At 40.9% G+C, this 24,325-nt stretch overlaps 1 long non-coding RNA gene across 2 annotated transcripts in view; it reads left to right on the forward strand.

Moving 5' to 3' along the window:
* The window catches only part of LOC108500685, a 260,908-nt gene that overhangs the window by 103,906 nt on the left and 132,677 nt on the right, over window positions 1-24,325 (forward strand). For both annotated transcript variants that reach the window (XR_001875955.1, XR_001875956.1), the window contains exon 5: window positions 10,163-10,274. This is a non-coding gene — a long non-coding RNA (uncharacterized LOC108500685). The remainder of the gene's footprint in view (window positions 1-10,162; window positions 10,275-24,325) is intronic.

Raw genomic sequence — 24,325 nt, forward strand, 5'->3', positions numbered from 1 at the left:
TTCCCTCATTTTTCCAATGCAATCTCTTGTGTTCCTTCACCCTTCTTTTATGCAGGAAATGAATTCCCTTTAACTTTTTTTTGGGGGCCTGAATATTTTGAACCCGAGCTTTCCAAATTTGCTTCCCTCAGAAGATGGCGTGGGGCACTGCCCTGCCCTGTTCTTCATTGCACATTCTTTTTTAACAGCTTCTGTTTTTCCTCACATTTGATAGATCCTACCACAAACTTCAACTAGACTGAGTGCAGAGGACCATAATACCAGTCTTACACACAGGGTATTTTATTAAGTCCAGCAGTTAAAAATGTACAAAGTTCCTTGTAATAATCCATTCATTCTGTTCTCGCCTGATTCTTGGAGTAAGCCTGCACAATTATTCAAATCCCAGCTTTTAGCTCCAGCATACACCTCGCCATGGGGCTATGCCTCTGTAATCTTGCTTTGGTCTTGCATGTCAAATGGAATTAACTCCCATAAGAAATGTATGCGAAGACAACCCAAAGTGTCTAATCCTACTGCTGTCTTAAATTTCTGAAACTCAGACCTGTCATCTTTTTCTATAGCTTTGTTGAAGTTCTCACTTATGCTTCAGTCCATCCAAAGATGAAGTTTAGGGAAATTTGCATTTTTATGTATTTTTCAGTTGTGCACTCCTGTGGCCTTCTCACGTGTTCCCTTTGTGGAATTATTTTTTTTTCCCCGAACTCAAGTCCTATTTTGTGCTCTGTGGAGGTGGCATTCCCTTGCTTTCAGCTGGCAGTGTACAAGTTTAAACACACAGAGCATTACACTACTTGGTGCTGACGCCACGCGGGCGTGTGGAAATAATGATATCATTATGCCCGTACCTTACCAGCACAGCCTGGCTAATCACAGCACCCAGTTCTGACTCGATTCAATCTCACATCACCTCGCTTTCTTCCTGAATAAAAGTGCTGGCTTGAAATTAGCTTTGCTTAGTGTAACCACACTGTTTGTGTGTTGTACTCAGAGCAGGATTAGCTTTCCGAGGAGCCTTCCCGACGTGCCTGCCCGCTGCTGTTCTCTAGGGGGCACGCTTTCAGATCTCAGCCCAAAAAAATGCCTACATTATACATAATGAAAGAGAGGCAAAAGCACAGCATTATCAGAGAGAAACTTAATTTTCCACTTATTCAATCAAATATCAACCAGATCTGATTAGGGGTGGCCAATTTTAGATGAACCGGGCAAAATACATTTACATAGGGGGGTCCAGTTTCAACATAATTTCAGTAAAAAGCAATTACAAAATTATAGTCAGATGGAAAGCTGGTTCTTCTGGGTGTCTTGGCTAAGTGAGGTTGGAAGGGTATAACTGTAACTTATTGTAGTGGATATTTAATAAGTGCTAAGCCGCAGCACTCTCCACTTGAAAGTTAATTAAGGCCATAGAATGACCATACTTGTACAGCAAATATGTTAATGGGTTGGCCATGGAAACTGTCACAACAAAGCCCAGCAGAAAAATAACAGCTTTATGCTGATGGTTACATCGTTTAAAAAATGCTTTTATATTTTGGTTTATTTTCACTGTTTTGGGAGACAGTGTAGTAGCATTTAATGGAGGAACTGCTTGAAGTCGTTATTAGCAGCTAAGGCAAATACTGAAACGCAGATAAAGGTTAAAATGTTTGCTTGTGTACTGGCACTCTATAAATGCCAATAAATAGCACATGTCAGTAAGACTTTCCCCTTGTTTAGTATTTTTAGGCAGGGTGTGTGGCTGTTAGAGTCCAATTCTGCTCCAAAAGCTTGAGCTAATCCTCTATATATAGTATTTCATTTATGAGTGTAATTGCTGCATTATTTTTGTTGCTGTTGAATAAGTGAACGCAGTGGCACACAGACTATCAATTGACTGTCGTACCTTAAGTGGATTAAATCTTAATTTTCTTCTAAGAATTCTCCTCATTCAGAGTATGGCCAGGTCTGGTCGATTCTGCATGCTCAATTCCCATGAATTTTTACAGCCCATCTGAGGATGGGTCAGGGGAGTGCTTTTTCCTCCCTGTGTAGCCCTTACTTTCAGTCTCCTGGTGACCTCACTGCTGTGGTGGTGTTGGACACCTTGCTCCAAAATTAGAAGTAATGGGAGATATTCTTTTAAAACCTTGCTGCCAGGGACTGTGGTAAAGGCACCGAGAAGCTTTGCAGCCTGGAGACAACTTAATAAAAATGGTGAAGAGTTAAGGGAAAATGAACTCTACCTATCAAGCTGCTGCACACAGAGAAACGTAGTCAGGTTGGCAAATGGTGGTGCCAAGTGGATGGCCCATTAGGGGTGACTAAGAAAGCTGGCTAACAGGAGGGGATCTTAAGGGAATATGTAATTATGAAGGATGAACTGAGTGGGAGAAGAACAAAAGTGTGCTTGGAGAGTGGAAATGATGGCAGGACGGAAGGGGGAAAAGCAGTGCGTGTTTTCAGCAGCTGAAGAAAAACCAGAAAAAGAAAGGAAGGGAAAAATGGGAATATTTCCAGGTCATCATGTCAGTGCAAGCGAGTCAAATGAGGCCTGGCTGTTATGTTCCAGTGATCCAGGCTGGTGTCAGCTTTGCTCAGTTAATGAGTGATACTGCGTGAAATCAGGAGTTGGACTCGAGTCACAGCGCACACACTGCTCTGCCGGGTATGAGGGGAATGGCAATTACATGTGGGGAGTTCCTGGCCAGCAAAGAGCAGCAGGAAAAACGTGGAAATCTCATTGGAAGTGGGTGAGCGATGCCTCTTTTAGAAGTTATGGTGGTTTGGGCATCCCTGATAGTGAACAGACATAAAGGTGAATAAAATTAAAAACTGTTGCAGCCTTTGAAGTTCTTCCTTCGTCACCCTTTGCGGGTTTGTGTCACATACTTTAAAAATGCTCAGTGTTCAGACAAACTGCTCGCTCTATACAGTATCAGGTAGGGATGCCATATAGTTCCTCCCATGTGTGTGTCTCTTGTCTGAGTAGAAGCACTTTGGGGAAGGTGATGTCTCTTAATCCATGTTCCAGTGTCCCACTTTTGCCGGAGATCTCGGGATGCCGGTGACATGCGAATAACATTTGCAACCATGCGTGAATGATTCACTCCTGATTTTTTAAATAAAATGTTTCATTTTGCTCTCTCATTGCAGAGCAAGAAAGCAAAAATAGGCCATTTTAAGGAAATGATGCATAATTGTGGACCTTAAACAACTTAGCACTGAGCCCATCACTGAGGGAGCTTTGAATATGCTCAGTACTTTCTCAAGGGGTGTCCAAGTTGGTGTCAGGTGACCTTGGGATTCTTCTGAAAGTTTAGTGTTAAAGAAATGTATAATGGGACTGTTTTGTTAACCCAAATACTTCTACCTAGAACTACTGACTCAATCGTTCCACTTTGTGTTAAGCTGGAATATGTAAGGCCAGTGTGCCACACTGGAAAACTTTAAAATATACCAAGTCTTTCTGAAGAGTCATTTTAAAATAATCCATTATCTTATTTTCTGAGAATTCACACAGCAGGACAAGCTTCAGGTTGCTCTGAAGGGCAGAATGCATCCCAAGGAACAGCTTGAATGAGATCCCCAAAACGATTTCCCTCAGGCTAATAATTTAAACAATTGAATTTTATTCTCCATAAATACATCAAACATCCTGGACAAGTGTTAATGCCTCTCTTGTCTTCTTTTAGCTGACTGCATCCCTCTTGGTCTTTGCAGAAGACCTCTGAAGGATGTGGCTGAGGACTGGAGGGACACGGGGAACTTGGGCAACAATGTTTTTGCAGTGGTGTCCATCGAAAGAGAAGAACTTTTGGCTTTGCAACTGCCCTGCTCTTGTGCATCCTGTGCCTTCACTCCTGGCTGACAGTTTTTTAGATCAGTTTTTGTGGTGTTTTCCCCTATGCTGAAACTTTCTCAGCAGTGTTAAGTAACCCTATTTTTCATACTTTTGCTCTGTCCCCCTCCTTCCTGTGTCAGCTCCAGAGCTGCAGTTTTATTCTGCCTATAATCACTTTCTGAGTCAGTTTGGGTGACCTTGACTCTGTATTTTTGTGACTTCTGTGTTTTCTTTGTATTTCTCTTTTCACCGTTTCTTTGCCTTGCCTGTAAGTCTCTACCTCTAAGTAGAATTTTTCCATATAGGATATAGCCTGAGGTATTGTTGTTTAATATTCTAATAAATGTATGTGTATGTGTGTGCCTGCAGTACCAGAAATACCCAAAAATCTTTCTAGGCAGGTGAGAAGTCAGTCTTCTGCTTATAAGTCCTTACATTTGGAAAGTTTGCTCCTGCAATCCAGCGCTTTGTGCTGAGTCCTGGTTTTGACTGGAGAGCTCACACAGGTTTCTCTGTGCCAAAGTAGCAAACACATTGTTTTAATTTGGGGAAAAAGAACACCAAACCCCAACAAAACAGAAACCCCCAACCTTAGTCCATATGTATTTTTTATTCTTTCAGTGTCGCCTATTTGTTTTCTTTTTATTTAACTTGTTTGTTTGAAAACGTCCTCACAGACTTCTGCTCTGATTCCAGGTTGGCTCACTGAGCGGGACTCTCCAAGGCTTGCCTTTTATCGTGTGTGGCTTCCCTGATTGTGTAAATTCTCCCTGCTCCAGTATTCAAATGTGTGAGCCTGGTCTTAAGATGATGGTCTCACTTTCAAATGGGAGTATCAGAAACACTTAGCAATGTGCTTGCAAGGCTGGCAGAGTGGTTTTAAATCCTCTGATAGAAGCTATCTATTATAATTGCACCAAGTACTATTATTAATGTCTCCAGCCTCTCCATTCTGTTTTTGCTCAAGCCATGCCCAAGAACAATTAGCTGTTTGTTTGACCCGCATTATAACATCAGCTCTCCATTATGATAACAGTGCAGTGACTAAGAACAACACATAATCTTCAGATTTAATGGGGCAGAAGACTGCAAAGGGCCAAACCCATCTTGATAAAATGCCCTGAAGTCAGCAACTTTATGCAGAGGTGGATCTGGCACAATGTGATTTCTAGGGCTGTATCTGGTAGTTACATGAAAATGCAGGACTAATATCAATGACATGGCAGCAGATTAGTCATAAACCACAGCTGAAGATAGAAAATACTGTGGGGGAACTCAGCAGCTCAATCTCTCTTGTCTTTAGGGCAGCCAAAATCATTTTATCCTGTCTGTTGGTGTGCATGCAAATGGGAAACGTTCCCTCTTCCTAAAATTCTTTGTATGTGCACATACTGTTCATCACTAAAATTATCAGTGCAGGGGCTGTTGCTTTGACAAGGTTGCTGGGAGCTGACCAATATAGGGGCACATCAGTGGATGGACACAATACTGAGGACATCCCAGTGCGTAATTTTCTGAAGGGAACTGTAGGTCTGACACACTGTAAATGAAACTGCCTTATGTTGTAGAACATAACCTGCAAATGCATTGCATTCCGAGAGCCTGAGACTTAAAATGTGTATATTGGTCCGATAACCAGCAGCACGTTATCTGTTTTATGCTCCTGCTCAATGCAGAACACGTGCTGCCGAGAAACAGAAAGGACATGCATTTGTTTTCAGGCACAGGGCTTTGCATCCACTTGGGAAGAATATTCTTGATTGAGAACCAAAACATTCCATGATGCTTAACAAACCTGCAAATTGAAAAATCAACATCTGCCCTGTGTAGCAACATAGCAGGAGAAGGACCTGTAGCCTGAAAAATTCAAAATACTCCTTAAATTAGGTTTCGGCGCATTTGTAAAATTACTACTCTCTGAATCAAGGCTCAAGCAGTTTTTATATGACAGCATATGTTGTGCTAATAGACAAAATCTCAGCCTGCACTTGCCCATGGAAAGTGCTGGATACCGGGGTGGACAGTGCTTCCAACGTGGAACTGCATCTCACCAAACGCTCCTACAGCAATATGATAAAATAAATGAGGTGCAGCATCAGATCACTGAGGACAACTGACTCCTCCCTTGTCCAAACCCCACAGCTCCTGCAACCCCAATTCCCATTATTTAAATACTGGGGTTTTCGCCCCACAGTCCACGCTCAGACAGAGGAAGGCACCACTCTGCAGGGAACGGGGAGAAACCTGGGACTGTGCAGTGCCTGGAATTCTGGCTGCTTGCGCAATGGCTGCCTGGGATTCTTTTTTTTTCTTTTTTTTTTTTTTTTTCTGTTTCCCTTATTTACATATCACGAGACGTGTCTTTATAAAGTTACTTTAATAATTCATTAGATTGATCTCTTCAGAAATTTGCTCGGGGTAGGTGTCATTAGGAAAAGTTATTTAAACTTATTTAAAGGTTTGTGCCTGAGTAGGGCATTTACCTGCCTCACTGCTGATATTCTAAAAATACCTCCATGTCCATACTATTATCCATTCTTCACGTCCAATTGCTCTGTTATGGTAATAGTCAGAAGCACACCATGTAGTAATTACTTACAGCTGACTTAAGAAAAGAATATTCAACTCCCCCACTGTTCCACTAGAAGGTCTTTATGCACTATTAACTCATTCCTGTTTATTAATACTCTACTGGTAATTCTGGCTGCTGCTTTTTAGGTTTGTAATAGGAGGACTATTAAACAGCAATTATTGACCATATGGGTTAGTGAATATTTGTGGTGGTTGTTGGGTGGTTGTTTTGTTGTGGGTTTTTTATTTTTTTTTAATCCTTTTAAGTTGTTTTTAAGGAGCCACACCACAATATAGTGGTGCAACTTTACATCTGCCTGGGATTAGCAGCTTTGGCAGCATTCCCCACCTAGAAAATGCAAATACCATATTTCAGAAATATCAGCTGAAGCTGTGAAAATACAGAGCAATTTAAAAAACATGAAAACACTGTGCCAGACAAAGTGAAAATCTTTGTCTTTTTTTTTCTTTTCCCCAGCAGTATATGGTTTGATCTCCTTTTTTTTTTTCTGTCTGTCTTTCTGTTTCTCTTTCTTTGCCTTTTTTTTTCCAGTTTTTTGGGTCTTATCCTAGAATTTGGAAACGGTCAAGTGTAAATTTCAAACTAATCAAACTTCTTCTAGAAAAGTGTGAATTAGAGCACTTTTAAGAACTAGAAATCTGCCTTCCTCAGTAAGCTTGCCTAGTGAGAAGACTGAGGAGAGACAAGATTACAGCAATTATTTCTCAAATAGCTGGGCTGAAAAAAATTGTGCCTTCCCCCCTTTCCTCTCCCGCCTTTTTTTTTTTTTTTTTAATAGCTGGGCTGAAAAAAATTGTGCCTTCCCCCCTTTCCTCTCCTGCCTTTTTTTTTTTGCCCCCCCCCTTTTTTTTTAATCATCTTAAAATCCAGCTGCAGTTCCTGCCTTTTCCAGCAGCAGTAGCTTTGTGGGTTTGCAGCAATGATTCCTTTTCCCACTGCTCTGCACTGGGAAGGCCGAACCAACTGGCAGTTTTGGCATCCACTTCCATTCTGGTGAGAAACTCAAAGACTTTAGTAGGGAAAAATTATGGAGCAATGAGAAAGTGTAAACAGAAGCGTGGGGTGTGGCACAGGAGAAGAATGATTTGGTGGGTGAGTTGATTTTAATACAAAAGTACCGGGCTACGAGCAAATATTTTGCAGAATGTATTCTCATTTCTAAATTCTCTTTGGGATTGTCTCCAACACTATTGAAGAAAAGTCAAACTTTGAAAACCAATTACTTGTATTTACCACTGACACAGCCTTTTTCTAGAATTTTCTTAATCCTTTAATACTGTTCTTACACTTCCTTAGTTCTCCTGCTTGTGTGTGTTTGACTTGGATTATGAGCCCCAGCTCTGCCAGTTTGTTCCTCTGAGCTGGTGACCAGTAACAACTCCATTTAGACACAGCTGTGAGCACAGTTGTTTCTGGTCATTGCATCATTTAAAAAAATCTCTGCAATACTAAAACAACTAATGTCAAAAACAATTAATTTGAAATTTGAAATCAATTACTTTATTGCCAACTAAACACTCAACACTGTTGTTTCTTTTTTCCCCTTCCTTTTCTTTTTTGCTTTTAAGTTGAAATGCTTTCTTGGGCTAAACCCAAACTCCTGTGTGATGGGCCACACCCAAAGCAGTCCCTCCTCCAACAATTATTGCTTGGAAGGTGTATGTTTTTTCACAAAAGTTGGTACACTTCAGGTCCTGAGTGTTGCAGACACATTTTTTTTCCCGGATGGCAAAACTAAGAGAGGATGTGCCCTTGATAGAGAAACACGGGACTGGTGGAAGGTGGGAAGTCCTCTCTCATGGACTTTACCCCTGCCTTGCCTGAAATAGCTGCACAGCACTGGTAGGAATCCGTTGAGTGACATTAGACAAGGGACTGAAGGTATAAAAAGGTGACATTGAATTTATTGCTTAGAAATATGGGCTAGTTAATTTTCCTTATGTGCCTGGCATCTCTGCCATGGTGCTGGGTTTTATTTTTCCTTGTATAATTTGTTATTTAAAAATGTTGTTTAAGGTGGAGGTGTCATTTTGAGTTTGGAGTAAATGACTAACTGGGAATCCTGAGTGAGGTGGCCCCTGCTGCAGGGCAGGGCTGCAGTGGGGCTGTGAGCAGGGGCCACAGGCAGAATTTACATCCCATTGATGTCAGAGCTGCCACAGCTGCTGGGCTTGACAGCTCTGCTGAACATCAGAGATGTGTGAGGAAGAGCCTTACCTCTGAACCCCTAAAAGAGAGCTGGGTTTGCATCAGCTGAGTGGCTTGATTCTCTCATCTCTGATTTAAACCTGCCTTGGAACAGTCAATTATATTCGAGTAAGAGAATGTTGCGAAGTTTTATTCTTACAGTGTAAAATAACAGGTTAAGACTGCCTGTGCTGCTGGTGTGTAGCTTAGTCAGGCTGGTAAATTAGTAGAGCATGATATTCTTTGAGAAGCTGGAGTGTGGGAGCAATCCCTGAACATGCTTTAAGAAAAATGTTGTGCGAGTGATTCAGCTCTTCTCGCTGTTGCAGGGAAGAGATTAGAGGTGCACCACTTTGTCAGTTCATCTCCTTAACTCATAATATATTATTTATTACAAGGATTTGGTTTCCTAAGCCTGTCGTCTTTTTTTCTCTTAAGATACCACTGACTATTTGATCTTGAGGGCTTAGTTTTTATTATTATTATTATTATTATTATTATTATTATTATTATTATTATTATTATTATTATTATTATTATTATTATTATGTACAGGTATGTGGAGAGGGAAGGACTTTGAGCAACAGCCAAAGCCTTTAAAAAGCTTTTTAACACATGGACTGTCTGTGTTTTCATCTTGTTTTGGCACTCTTTGCAGCTTGTGCTGATGGTGTGACTGTGGTTGCTTTAAGTACATCTGGGGTCCCCTGTAGCCTTTATTTCAGGGGTTTTCTGACTCTCTTATAATTTGTTTCTTCTTTTTCTGGTATAACCAAGCCTGAGCTCTCGGTGTGAGATGTAAACCTCTGGGCCTGGATGATAATGATTCTGCCTAACCTTAAACCCAGGGTAAGCCAGGCTCGTTGTGCTGCCCCTGCCTGTGTGTCCCACGTGTGAACACACCTCTGGGATCCAGCTTTTATCTTAAGGGCATATCCAAATAAGATTTTACAGGAAATTGGGAACTCCAGTGACATCTGGCAGAAGAGCAAAGCCACTGTAAGACGAATTGGTTTTCTCCAGCAGGCATTTTATCAAAAATCAACTCCTTTTTTATTTAAAAAAAAAAAAAAGTAAAATTTGTGATGTGTTTTTCTTTATCTTTTTTTTTTAAGCAAACCTAACCCCCAAAAACTAAGTAAACTAATGAAAATATTAACATGTAATTTTATTCAGACTAGCCAGAGTATTTTCACAGAGAGTAGGTGCATTCTTGGTGTAGCTGATGTTGCATGGTAGATTCTTCCATTTGTCAAATGTTTAGAAGAAGCCTTTCATTTAAAAGGAAGGGAGGAAGTCTTGTAGAAGTGACTTGTATGGGCTAAAATAAAAAAGTAAACTAGGCAGGAATAAACTTGCTGTGTGGGTGGCAAACTGAAAGAAAAACCATCATGACTTTGTTCAGTTCCTGAAAGGGTGATCTGAGAATGTTTGATTAAAGGAGCTGAACTGTCTCTTCACCTGAGCTGGACATAGAAAGGGATAAAGAATGTTAAATGAAGGTGTAGCAATGTGACATATCCCTGCTTTTCCTGACTTGGCCCCTCTCTCACCAGACAGTTGATGAGAACAGAAGAAGGAGCAGATGATGGCACCAAAACTGCCCTGGAGCTGTGCCTGGTGCAAACAGCATCCCGTGTGGAGAAGCAGATCGTGCTCCTGCAAAGTGTAAGTGCCTGCTCTGGTACATTCCTTTACAAAGAAACCCCACAAGCACAAATAAACCCCCTCTGTCTGTCTGAACTGGACATTGGGGGAAATTCCTTCCTAAATGTTGGTTTGAGATCAGAGAGAAATACCTGCTTTGTAACTTGCTCTGGTCATTCAACATCTGCCCTTCCTTCCCTGTCTGCCATTCCACCCTTTTGTCCTTCCTCGCACTGACTGAAACGTTTGGGGCTCACTTTCTGTAAGTTCTGATAAATCTTTTGTAATAGATTTTTGGGTTTTGCAGCTTAACAATATCAAATCCTTCCTGAGATTTATTGTCAGCTACACTTGACCTGGGGATCAGAACTGAGAACGTTTGATGGAATTTGTTGCAGAATCAGGGAATGTTGTGAAAGTTGCTATTTTTGGTTTCTGTTTTGCTGTACCTAGAGACTACAGATTTTAAAAAAATGAAATGATAAACAGTGTTTTCTTGGGTGTTCAAAACATGATGAGCGTGGGTGTGTCATGAACTTTGGCTTCTGGACAAGCTGATTTGTACTGTTCCTGGTGGAGTGGTGCAAAGGCATCCAAGGGTTTTAGCTTTTAGAATTTTAGAATTCCTTAAAAAAACCCAATCCACCACCACCACCTCCCAGTGCAGGTGTAGACTGACACAGAGGGAATTTAAGCCCTTGGTAATCAGTTTGCTTTTCCCAGTTGCCTTCCACAGCCCCTGTTGAAAGGTTCACAGACCCTTCCAGCCTTGCTGGAGACACTTCTCTGTACAACCAAGTGTGGTTGCAATGGCAGTGCTGGAGCTGGTGTGGACCAAGTATTTATAGGAGATGGGACTGGTGTCAGGTAAACCACAGAGTGGCTTTGTTGGCTTCCTCCTGCAAAGTTCTTGGGCTGTCCCACCCCTGCAGCTCGGTGGGAGAGGCAGCCCCATGGCAGTGGGGGGAAGAGGAGCAGTCTAGCAAACGCCATTTCATCCAAGCAGGGCCCAAAAGAAATTAAGTTTAGCAAAGAAAACAAGTTTCATCAGTTAAGGCAATAAAGCAGAGTCCCAGAGCAAGTCAATAATGCTCAATTGACAGCCAGTCAATATTTGTACTGGATTAACTTTTCAAGGAATGTGGAGATTTCGGTGGGTTTTATGTAAACACTGTAAATAGGTTGGGACACTAAAGTACGGTTACAAATACCGCGTGTCAGATTAGATTAGAATCACTTCCAGGGAGCAGGAGTTTTCCTACCACGAAAGAGACATTTATATCTTGTGAAATGAACACAGATATGAATTTTTTGTTTGTCAAATATATTCCAAAATGCAGCTGGGCAGATCTCGTGGCAGTGCTGCTCAGAACACTCCAAAGGACAATTTTCCCCCCACCCTCTGTCTGTGCTGCTGCCAAGCCGTGCCAGGTAGGGCTGGAATTCAGGTGCCATCGTGGCTGCAACTCCACTGACACGAATGCTGCACAAATTAATTTAAATTTTGGGCTTGGTATAATGAGAAGAGCTGTTAAGAAATATTCAGCTTTTCTCACACTTGTTCCTTGCTGAGGAATCGGTCAGTGTGCTCAGAGATGAAACCAAAACGTGCTGGTTTCTGACCTCTGTGACACAAGGCTCTGTCCGTTGCTTTACAGGTCTTGCAGCTTTGCAGTGCCATGCCTGGCACCCACTTCTAACCAATAAAACATCTATTTACTGTTTCCAAGACTGGAAGCAAAGTGGACAAACACTTCCAGAAGAAATTAGTTACTTACAGCGCCTTTCTTTTTTTTTTTTCCAAGACGTTGCCCCAGGTTTCCTGACTTGCTCCCTCATTATAAGGAGCTCGAATCATCACAAGGTTCCCAGCGTTCTAGAAATAGTTGAGGGTGATCTGGCCTGTCCTGCCCGTCCCTAGGCGTGGGATTGAGAGCAAGCAGAAGTTGGCTCTGCCCAGATTGGCAAAGCAGCCCAAGTAAATCATGTCTCACGTGCAGGGAACACAATGCCCAGCACTAGTGAAGCCCACGCAGGTAACATGCCACCAAGAATCCCTCTTGCTGGAAAATAGATTACTGCATTTTATTGTTCTTCCTTTTATTTCTCCTGCCTCTTTTTTTTTTTTTCCTTAGAAAAGGTAATTAGGCCATAAACAGAGGTCTGACAACTAATTTTATCTGCAGCAAAATTAATATCATAAGCAACAGATAATTTTAGCTGAGCAAAATTAAAAAAGATATATTTTAATGCCATTTTAAACCACAAAGTCTAATTTTTTTCCTTTCTGAACTTCTCCTGCCTGGCTATTTTGATATGTGTGGAGATGCTCACTCATTTAGTGAACAAATGTTTTACCTCTGTTCAGTTCCTGTCTCACCAACAGGCCTTGCTGGTGTTGGCCTGAGGTACGAAGTTGCTTTTAATTTCCTCTCTCTTGTTCTCTGGTTCCTTTCAAAGAAGAAATGATCTGAGGGAAAAGACATTGCTTTTCTTACCTCTAAATTTTCATTGACATTAATAGGAGGCAGGTGGCCAAATCCCTGCACACAGCTTTGAAAATTTAAGGTTTAACTTTCCTTTTTTTTTTTTTTTTTCCTGGGCTGATTCTTGCGTTGCTGGAGTTGTGAATCCTCTGAAAAGATATTAAATGTGCATCCATACCATGTCAGCAGTGCCTAGAGAGTTTATCTACGAAATTATCGTCTACCTTCCAAATCTATAACCCTAAAATATTGATTGGTTAAAAGGTAGTGGATAAAGATTAAGACAGCACAGCAGCAGATTACCCTAATCAAATAAAAAGACTATTAACAGAGCTTCTCACAGTTCTGAAGATGTTGGTTTGAAATACAGATGTCTTAACCAAAGTGCTATGTCTCGTTTTCTGAATGCATTTTTGAATGCATTTAAATAAATTACCAAATAGAAAGGAAGCAGAGAAAAACTCCACACGCCCCAGACAGTAAATTTCCATTTATAATAAAATTATTTCGTGCATTTCAGCAAGCAGTTGGAACTTTTAAAGATCTTTTTCATTGGGTAGTGAGGAGTCAAGCAGTGGGATCTCAGCTTAGAGGGCTCTGTAGGCACACGTGTGATTTGTAAACCTGTAGTTGGCTGTGGGCACATCGACGTGAGCGTGTGGTGAAAGGCAGGAGCGGGGTCACTGTGCAAAGCCAGTACTGCTGCTTAAACAGAGATCGTGTTCAGCCTGTATTTTATGGTTTGGGAACAGTGTTTGTAGGTGATGGATTTGGGATGCCAAAATTCGAGGCAGCGTTTACTGAAAACCAGGTCTTTTTCGTTGCCTTGGGTGTGAGTTTATGAGTGAGGTTCTGTCGTGCAGGGCTCTGCAGAGGTACCAGGTATCTCACATGCCAGGGGTAGGTGGTCTGCTCAAACCCAGCGTCACAGATCAGATCCCCAGACCCTTCCTTTGATTTGGAGCCCTTGGATCCTTTGGAAAATTATCCCTGCTTAAAACCAGCCCCGGTTCCAGCGCTTTTGAATTTGTCTCAAACATCTTACTTAGCATGGAAGGCCACATGCTTATTAATGTTCAGTGGGAGTAAACTACGGGGAATATTGCCTGGAAAAGAGTGGCATTTGTCACTAATGCTTTTAATGTATAGTGGGAATTTTTATCCAGCCAAAGGCTGAGTTGTGATTTATCCTCTTGAAAGACTTTCCCATTGAGTGACGGCTAAGCAGGGATTGAGCTAATAACCCATGCCCTGTGTTATTGGAGTCAGGGAGACAGAAAGGGAAAATAGGGTGGGTAATGTATTAATTTTCATCAGTTATGGACAATACTATTAAATTACCAACTCTTGTTGAAATAACGTGTCACCGATTAATAATGTCGTTTCAACTTCCTAAACTTTCCTACCTAAAAATTTTAATTTGAAAAGAAAAAGATTTAAGAAAGGTGTGAAAAAGGTTTTGGTGCTGTCACTCCTCGGCGTGGAGGTCTTTTGGTTTTGTTTTAAGTCGCGGCGTAAATGAGGTTTTAAAAGTTTTTAACGGTGATGTGGATAAATTTGGAATTAAAATTGAGATCTGAAATGTTGTGTTGCTCCACTTTTAAAAATAAGTTCCCTTCTCATTTGCAATTAAAATGTCTAGAATCTGCATAAAATGTGTGAAATTAGAGATAATTGAAATACAGTAGCTATAAATATGTCTACTCCATTTGAAAAATAAATAAAATGTCCACTAAAAGGGTGCGAAAGCCATACCCCCTTCTCTTGTTTCTCACATTTGGCTCTCTGGCATTTTTCACACTTTTATGGCTAATTTTTATTGCAAAACAATAAGTTACATTTGTAGCCGTTGTGGGAATGCAGAATAGCCCCTGGCAGCTCTGTAAAAACATGGAATGTTGGGAACACATTTAGAAGAATCCAGCTTTTGATTTCATCCACAGCGTCGGTGTCGTGCAATCATATTAAGTGTGATCCAACAAAAACGAAAGGGGGGAAAAAAGAAAAGGCAGCGTTAGGGAAAATACTTAAAATAAGCCATTATTCGAAGTGTGTTCATTCTGCCCTGTTTGATATGTTTTCATAACATAACAAGTTGTTGTGATATCGAGCAGTACCTCACGTGCAGATTGTAAAGCCACTTCTCTAACTTCAGCCTCGAAACTCAGACAAATATTAGCCATGCAACACCCCGTGCAGCCTTTTTAGTGAAATGGCACTGTGATGTCCTGTCATTTCCAATGCCACACAGTGTTTCTGTTAGTGGGGAACACCAACTTCCAAAGGGCTGCTTCGGTGGAGAAACAGGCAGCTGTTGAACTGCTCCGCATCCCCACAAATACCCACCACAGCTGGCTGTAATTCACACAAAACGGAGTTGAGAGGCCTAGGTGGAGATTACTGCCCTGTCTCATCACTGCTCCCCATCCTGCAATATTATTTCTGGAACCCCTGTTTTCTGCAGGCATTCCTTGCAGAGGGGATTATGCCAAAACAAGAGAGTTTCCGTGCTGGTTTTAGCCTGAGGGTGATGGGACTTCAGCGGGTTTTAATGTCCGTGGCTCCTTCAGTAGTTCCTCCCTCCTCCCTCTTGCAGGGGGTGTCACAAGAAATTTTGCTGCACTGTATTTTTGGCAGAGGTATGGATGTATACTGGACTCAGGTGCCTCACTTCAGATCTTACGTGATTCCTGATTTGGGGATAAGAATTACGAGGAGGAGACAGATTTCCAGGATGCATTTGAGGAGTGCTGAAATGTTAATGCATTAAGAGCGAAACGGTGGGATTTAAATCGCTACATTGAGTAGCAATAACAGTACAGAGGGATTGATCCCAGAAAAGTACCAGAGAGGTTGTGTCTCATACAGGCCTAACCACTATGGAGTCATTCTTCAGAGACAGACCAAGCAACAGAAGAACCACAGCCTTACCTGCAAGGTGCCTTTTCATATGTGCTTTCTTCTCTCCTTTTAAGTTGTCCTCAAGGAAAAATAAGAGCAAAAAGTCCCCGTGCTTCTCACTGCACATCTACAGCACTTCATAAATAATAGTGGCTGTTTTAAAAGCAGGGGACAGGCAGAGGGTTACAATGGATGAAAGCTAGTTAGTGAGTTAGCCAGATAAATGCTTAAAAGAACAACAGCAAAGATAATCCTGCATTTATTTCTGGGGGATTCACCAGATGACCCTTTGCTGTCTTTCCTGATGTGTGTTTCTTGAGTCAAAGGGCTGTGCAGAAACCTGAAAAACAAACCTGCAAACTTGGGGTATTGCTGTGATTTGGGATGGTCCCTCCTTGGGCTCTTGGCTCCCATTTCTGAGCAACAGCCAAGCCCTGTGTCCGGTGCGGGGTGGGATTGGCAGTGAGCTGTGGCAGAGATTCCCCAGCACAGGCAGGCACTCCTTCTCTCTAAACTTACTGAGTGACATGTGCAAAATTGATCATTTCAAGAGCCTTTTGTACAGCACAAAACTTCAAGCAGAGAACCCAAGGCATTTCCTTTCATCAACCTGGTTCTAATTTGATCAAAGCACGAAAAAATTCAGCCCGCCTTATTTCCTGTCCAGTTCTTTTTTACACTTTACAGCACATTATATATCAGTCTCATATCCCAGAATTTTAAGAAGCAACCAGTTATATAATTGGATCAACAGTTGCCAATCACTCCAGCCCAGCACTGCATTATTACTAAGCTGACTGTAATTTTGAAGCTCTTTTTTATTATGCGTATGACTATATTATCACTGTATACGTATTAGGACAGCTGAATGAGCCCCTTAAGGAAAATAAGGGTTCCAGTAACATTGAGAGGGGAGAGATAGAGTTGAGGATTCACCCCTGTTACAACCCTAGTGCCTCATGGCACATTTTCAGGAGAAAGGAAAAGAGCCGTGTGCTGCCTGTGAGTCCGACCCTCAAATCCAAATATTGCCACGGTGCTGAAGTGAACCATCGTGGCTGCTGAAGCAAATTAAAAATCAGATGTGTTTGCTGCTCTCAAATGTGGTGGATCACAGAAGAATTTTGCATTATGTAAGCCTTTAAATCCTGTTCCTTCCCTCTCGAAGCTCCCTCCCCACAGGCACCTGCACACACAAAAGTTCAGAATGAAGCCACTCTGTTGTGCGCTGTTCCTTCCTGAAGAACTTGCCAGTTGTCATTTGCATGTGACAAAAGCAAGCGCTGTTTCATGTCAGTAATTTACACCATTATGTAAGATAGTTAAAAACCTCAGGAAAATAGTATTTTCGCCCCCCTTAAGCCCGAGATGTCAGAGTTCTTTGAAAGACCTTGGTTCTTGTCTCAGTCGTGTCTCCATAAATAAAACTGAGTGACAGCCTGTTAGAAAACTCCACGTTTTATACCATTAATTTCCAGATGAGCATTGCTACTCAAATCAGCCTTTAATTCCCGACAGCCCGAATGTTTCAATACCTTGTAGCAAACAAATACAGGGGATTTACACAATGGCAAACAAATTACAGAAACATTCCATAGAGCTGACATATGAACTCATAACCTCTTAGGTAAAGGTGAATGACTATTAACGTAGTTTTGTTATTGTAAGGAACTCCCTCCTTTTTTTGCTGTTCCTATGCAATTCATTTGTATGCATTAGCTTGAAAGAATTAAACCTGTAAATCATAGCTTGGGCAATAATAATAATATAAAGAAAACAATATGATTTCTTCTGGTTTTGCCATTTCAAACTCACAGATTTACTGGTGCATAAATAATACAAAGAAAACAGTAAGATTTCTTCTGGTTTTGCCACTCCAAACTCCCACATTTACTGGTGCTTACCTGTTTCTGCTTTGGCTTTTTCCCTCTTTGTGCATACACACAGAGACATGAATATTTGAATATGTGCAGGTGTTTTTAGGTATATATGTGCTTTGTAGGAACATATCCATATGTTTCCAACATAGGCGTTTTTAAAAGGGCATTAATTTCATATATTCTACATATCTGTGGGCACAGATAAAAGCATGGATGCGTAAAAATGTAACGTCTCCCCTCAGCAGTCGGATTCTGTGCCCTACAGGAATTCACCAGGAAAAACTCACGAGCAAAATGCAGTTTTAAGCATCTCACTGTAATTAAAATTGCCCAGTAATTTTTGGACAAAGTGATAAAGTGAGGAGATACCTGGATTTGGAAGTCTGTGGGGTTTTCAGAAAAAGATTTTGGCTTTTATTACGTTTTTTGTGGGGGTCAGTGTTCCCTCCATGTTGTATTTATTTAAATCTCAGCTCTGAGTAGGTGCCTGGCCCTTCACACCCCTGCCCCTTGTACACGGGCTGATAAAATGAAGCAAGTGGCTTATGACTTTTGAAGCCCGTTTTACAGTACTGTGTTTCTTCTTTGGCAATTCATGCTGTGTTTTTAAGTAATGCAATAAACCCCCTTAACTATCTTCCTGTGTAAAACTGGCTGTTGTGTGAGGAGCGTGGTCATCCTCAGCTGCTGCTGTGCTATTTCTTAGAAATACCCACCAGCCCGGAGAGAAGCCAGGCCCCTGTGCAGGTGATGTGTGTGTGCAAACAGGGCTCAGTGTATACCCCGTGCTACAAAGACAGCAGTGGCATCAGCCCAGAAACAAACCCTGTGCCCTCCTCCTCCCCCTCTGCCCATCCCTAGGATAATGGGAGAATTGAAATTCCCATTTCCAGACTCACTACAGATTAATACAGTTCAGCATAGATACTTATTCTCTGATAGTTTCCCATGCATCTTCCCAGTGAAGTTGATAGAAATTACTCCTGCAGAATGCATAAAGCAGATGTTATCCCATTAATTAGCTCTGGACCTGAGCAGGCTCAGGACTTTTCCATTTGCAGGCCGATAGGAATTGGTCCCAGTGAGCGTGCTCCATATCCACATTTAGTATCATCTCATAAACAGCCCTGAAAACACAGCAGGCCCTTGATGAAGATACATTAGCTTATTTCTAATTTAAAGTTATGTTGCTTAACCTTAATGTAATTGGTCACTGGTGACCAACTGTTTGTACAGTGAGTTGATGACCAAAGAGATGTAATAAATTATAAAACTTACTGCTTAAATAGAGGGAATGACTGTTCTGTTAAAAACCTTGCATGTAATAATGGTAAAATAATTACACCTCAAACAGAAGAGCCTTGGATCTGATAAAGCTAACAAAGTCTTTCAGATGAAGGTGTTTTCAGCCTGCTTTAAAGGACATGTATAAAATATATTTTTTTTTCCTCGCAGTGCAGTGTCTTATGTTGGCTGAATAGTCAACTTTCAAAGCTCAGCCCTAATATTGATTAAAAATAAATTGGTAAATCAAGATACTTTCTTTTTGAGGGGTTGTGGGGATTAAAGTAATTAACCGATTTCAGTGGTTAACAAGAAACAAAAGAAATTTGCACAAATAATTATATTCTGTACCTCGATTCAAAGTCACTGCTAGACGTGTTTCAGAAAAGAGTTGATTAGCTGGTAGAATAACCAGGATAATAATCAACTATGGAAGTAAGTAATTGACACAACTTTAATGTTTAATAATGAATAGCATGCCAGGGGCAAAATAAAGGGAAATCTGCTTCCTGAGACCCGGTTCAGACCTCCCATTTCTTAGGCCAAATATAGCAATTACTGGAGACTCCTGAGCTGCTGCTGTGGTGCTGCAGCAAAAGTAACAGGTGCAGTTAAATGGCAAGTGCACAAGTGGCTGTATTAAATCCAGGAGTTCCTATATGCTGCAGTTTAATTTCAAGCCTTTTCCCTGCTGAAGACTTAAGGGTTGATTTTAAAAATGCAGGAATGTAATGAACTCTTACTGCTCCACGTCTGCCTTTCGTTTCTCAGACGGCATTGTATTAACAGCCAGTTCATTAAATCAGTAAGAGTCAGGAAGAAGTGTATGATTTGCTTGTCTCAGAAGCGATAATTTCTCTCTCTAAATATTTGCATTTTAAAATTTGGGCTACCCCCAAATGCCCGAACTTCACAATAAAGAAATCAAGTTGATTTTTTTTTTTTTTAAATCCTCGTATTTCATTTCTTACAAGGACCTTCCAATAATTTAAACTATTTACAGTGCCTCAAAGATCATTATTTCCCCATGACTCCTCAGAGAAATATTGGAGCCACTCTATTTATTGCTGACATTAGATTTACCTTTGAAGACTGGTTTACAAAATGGAGACATTAGGGTGTGAAAGTCATTGTTTTTTTTTTACACTGCTGGGAATGCTAAGTTTTTGTGTTTGCTGTATTAGAGTAAACATTGCTATAGCTACTGGGTTTGTTATGGAAACTTGAAAAGCAGATGCATTAAGGTATTTTGTTTTTAAAAACACACGGTCCTTTATAAGGAAAAATATAAATACAGTTTGAGAGCTTGTCACGAATGTATATTTAAAAATAACACCCCCCCAAACCCATGAATAAAAATGCTTTTTGGCTTTCTAAATGGAGGCAGAGAATTGCTCAACCAATAGAAAAGCAGGTGGGGTAACACATCCTGATTCTTGTAATTGAGGCTGTAAAGAAAGATGAGAGATATGTGCACTGTTGGTGTCACAGTAGTTGTGATCTGTGAAAATAACTTCAGAGCAGCCTTTCCTAATATTAAAATGTCTCTGTTGCTGTTCAACTAAAAATCAATACAGCTCACAATTTTAATAAGGAACATGAATCTGAAAATGTGTTTAGTATCAGGTTATATAAACACACCCTAATGAGATACTATAAAATCCATCACATTAAAGGCTGGTTCCTACAAGGTATATTAGCTAAAAATGTTCAATATATTAGGTCAGTGTACAACACTACACATAACAAAGCAGGTCTGTCAAGGCAAGATGCATGTTTTGCCCCTTAAAACTGTTATGTTTTGCACATTTTAGAAGGTTCTTTGAATACATGAATAAGATAAGTTATTCCCATCTCTTTCTTAAGCAATCTCAGAAATGGCTGTGACCTGAAATTGGAAATCTTGTAAACACCCATCCGAAGAGAATGTCTGCAGTTCTGTCTTAAAGAGATGGTACATGTTTAATTATCCCAACTTCTTGGAGGAGAATACTATTAACATACACATTAGCATCGTCCCATTGGTTCCTCCTGCTGCTCCACCTTAGGGGCAGCAATAGGAGCTAATCTTATTGCTCCCATGCGCATAATAATGAAATTTTGTCTTGTCTCTGAGGCAGGTTCTTTGGTCTAAAGTACAGCAGGAAACATTTCTTTTTTTTCTTCTTCTTCTTTTTCTTCTTCTTTTTTTTTTTTTTTAACAAAATTCCTGACCAACTCGTTTAAAAAAAAAAGATTTGAAAAATTAAAATTCTCCCTCGGTGAATACCAGAGCCTGCAGAACGCGGGGCTTTTGACTCGAGAATCAAAATTAAGCAATTGTGCAAATAAATTGCTCTGTATTCACATATGGAATCCAGTACACTGGAGCTGGGGGTGTATTCAGCTCTTTGAAAAACTGGAAGCCGTGGATTTTCTGTTATTTCATCCTGCAGTGTCCACATAGGCTGTTCTCAAAGAATAACATAAGAACAAACAAAAAGAGATGGGTTTAATATAAAATACCTTTGCCTTTTCCTAGCACTGTTCTACAGACTATAATGGGGAGAGGAATAAAAAAAACACAGGCAAAAAAATACATGTGAATTCAAGGCTACTGAATTAAGGGAGGTTGTACCAACATTTCCCCCACTGTACATTATTTGTATTCAAGGTTTTTGAAATGACATTGTAATCTGATGATGCACCAGCCTATTATATTGTCTAGCAGGACAAATATCCTTGCGTTTTCTCTGTAGAACTAACACAATTTTTCCATGTCAGAGGTGCATAATATCCTGGCGGTCATAAGGAATGATGCTATTAATCCTCTTGGGCAATCTCCAGGTCTGATTATTAGGGAAATAAATTTGCATGCTGCATATGAGCTAGGTGAATCACCGAGAGCACAAATTATATTTCCTGACAGCAAGTTAGAGAATGGAGCCACATCGCTTTTTTATCTTTTCCTTTTTTTTTTTTCCCTCCCCTCTCTGAAAGCTATAGAATTTCAATTCATTACATGAGATTGGTTAGAATTCAAGTCTCTTTTTAAGTTGATATTAAGTTGAGTCTGTTATCTCTGGGAAGGCTAGTAGGTTCCCCTGAGTATCCACCTAATCACTACTTAAAAAAATCGAAACGTATAGTTAGTGTCATGATTTAGGTACCAGAGCCACTTTATTTATCAGTGCAGAGTGAGATAATTTCAATTTGAGGCTCTGTAGCCCTCATGAATTTAACCATTTTGAAAGCTTTTTTCCCTCTCTCTCTCTCTTTTTCTCTCTCTGCCCCTTCCCCCCCCCCCTTCGTGTGCATATTGTAATAATGGTTATTCTGGGCACCTGTTTTGGTGCTCCCCGTGCGTTTCTCAGGCCTCTTTATCTCTCATATCATATATGTTCGGTTGTATGTTCTGAAGATTTTGGGGTGAAGTGTTATTTGGATTTCAGTTAAGAAATTTGGCTGTGCTCTCAGTGCCAGGAGCACTGCCAGGCAGTTCTGCTTTTCATATCGATGATGAATGTATTTTTATTATTTTTACCGTTTGGCATCTGAGCAACCTTTTTGCATTATTAAATCTGAACAGGGAGAATGATAGCAAATGAGAGGAGAATAAATGGCTTTATGTCCTGATGTATTAATTAAGCAGACATTTATTATAATCACAGTTTTATAGATGTTGTAAAAAGCTATTTTTTTCTTCCCTGATATACGTCCGTGTATGGGAACTTTTGTGAGCTGTTTTGGAAATTTGCTGGGTTTCTGGATTTCTCTTTGAAATCCTCATCCCTGGTGCTGCACTGTACATGCAGACAAGCACAAACAAGCCCTGGGGTAGTGAGTAAAGATGGATCCAGCTTGGAACTGAGCAAGGGATGTCTCGACTCTGAAGGTGGTGGGCTATAAATCTGTACGGATCAGGTGCAGCCCTGAGTTTGGGGGACTCTGGAATGTCTCGTGCTACCCACTGGAGCTGAGCCAGGCTTGATGACACAGAGAACCTCTCCAGTGGTCAGAGCTGTGGGTGTGATTGAAGCAACACGAGCCAGTAATATGTCTGATAGTGCCAAATCTGAAGTGTTCTTAATCATTTACTTATTCATGAACTGCAAGCAGCAGTCCTGGAAGGAAGGGGATATATCTCTGACTCACAATTTCATGTGTTGCCAAATATACAGCAAAGGAAGCACTTTTAATCATCTTACATGAAACCTCTTTAGAATTTGTCTATTCTCTCATCCGTTGGGTATCTTTATGCTTCCTGAGCATGGCTGGTGCCATTTCTTTCCAGAACAAAGGTCCTTTTGTTTGTTTTCTTTTTTGTTTGTTTTATTAATTTTCTGCTCAGCACATGGGTTGTGCTTCTTCGCAGACAGGAAGTATTTCCCACATTTAGGAAAAGGAAATAGCCTTTGGAGAAAATTCAAAGAAAGTCCATTGGGGAGTGACTTGCCTGTTCAGAGTGTTATTTCCTATTCCTGAACAGAAACATCAGCCTTATTTTTGGCATCAAATAGCAGTGCTGCCATAAGCACGAGCCTCTTTAATTCCCATCTTGTAGTGGACATCTATACTGGTAACAGAGGGTGTTTGTTGCTCTCCTGAAAAGGGGGTGGATGATAAAAGAAGGGAAATTTTAACAAAACTGAAAAATTGCCTCTCTCCTGTTGTCTGTGACCCAGCCAAGGTCTCACTGATAGTGCTGAACCCCAGCAAGGAAAACAAGGGACCTGTCTCAACATGGGTTGTCTGGGATTTTGGAAGTTGTCAAACTGGTATCCACCAGCAGATCCATGACAGTTCCTGTCACAGGGCTGCCTTTCCTCAGCCTGTGGAGGAGGAGGCCGGTGGGAAAATGATGGGGGTTTTAATGGGCTCTCCTTTTGGGGTGGGGCTGGAGCATAAGGTCATCTGTGTCCTTATAAATTTAATAAATAGGTAAGATCAGCTGATGATAACACAGAGAGAAGGGAATGCAGCAATGCCCAGTCTGGCTACTTCTCCTCAGCACTAAATCCCAACCAGAGTGTGGGGAAAGGGCAGAGTAGGGAGAGTCACAGACATACCAAAGCATGGCAACCAGTAAAACTTTTATTTCAGACTTTATCTACTACTGCCCCTCAACAGCACACAGTGAAAATACTCTCCTGAAAATAGAACCAATGAGTTTTGAACTCAAAGAGACAGAAAGAAAAAAAAATGGAATTGAAAAACAGTAGTTTCTCTGGGAAAAAAAAAAAAAAAGAAAAAAGTGGGTCTCCTCAGTTGTTCCTTTGGATTTCTCCTGGTCTGTTAATGTCCATGGTCTGTCTGTACCTTAAACCCTGCATCCAGCAGATCTCTGCAAGCACACAAGGGACACCTGCTTAAATCAATTGTTCCTGTGTGTTCTGTGCTGCCACAGGGTGTGTGCCAGGGCATGAGGATTGAGCAGGGCACCTTCCTCTGCTGCGGTTTCTAAACCACCACCAAATCAGAGGACTTTGCCAACTGCAGCTTTCACCCTCATCATGGAGAGCTTTTCCTGAAGGTTCATAAG

The sequence above is a fragment of the Lepidothrix coronata genome, unplaced genomic scaffold, assembly GCF_001604755.1.
Source record: "Lepidothrix coronata isolate B3197 unplaced genomic scaffold, Lepidothrix_coronata-1.0 Scaffold92, whole genome shotgun sequence".
Lineage (NCBI taxonomy): Eukaryota > Metazoa > Chordata > Aves > Passeriformes > Pipridae > Lepidothrix > Lepidothrix coronata.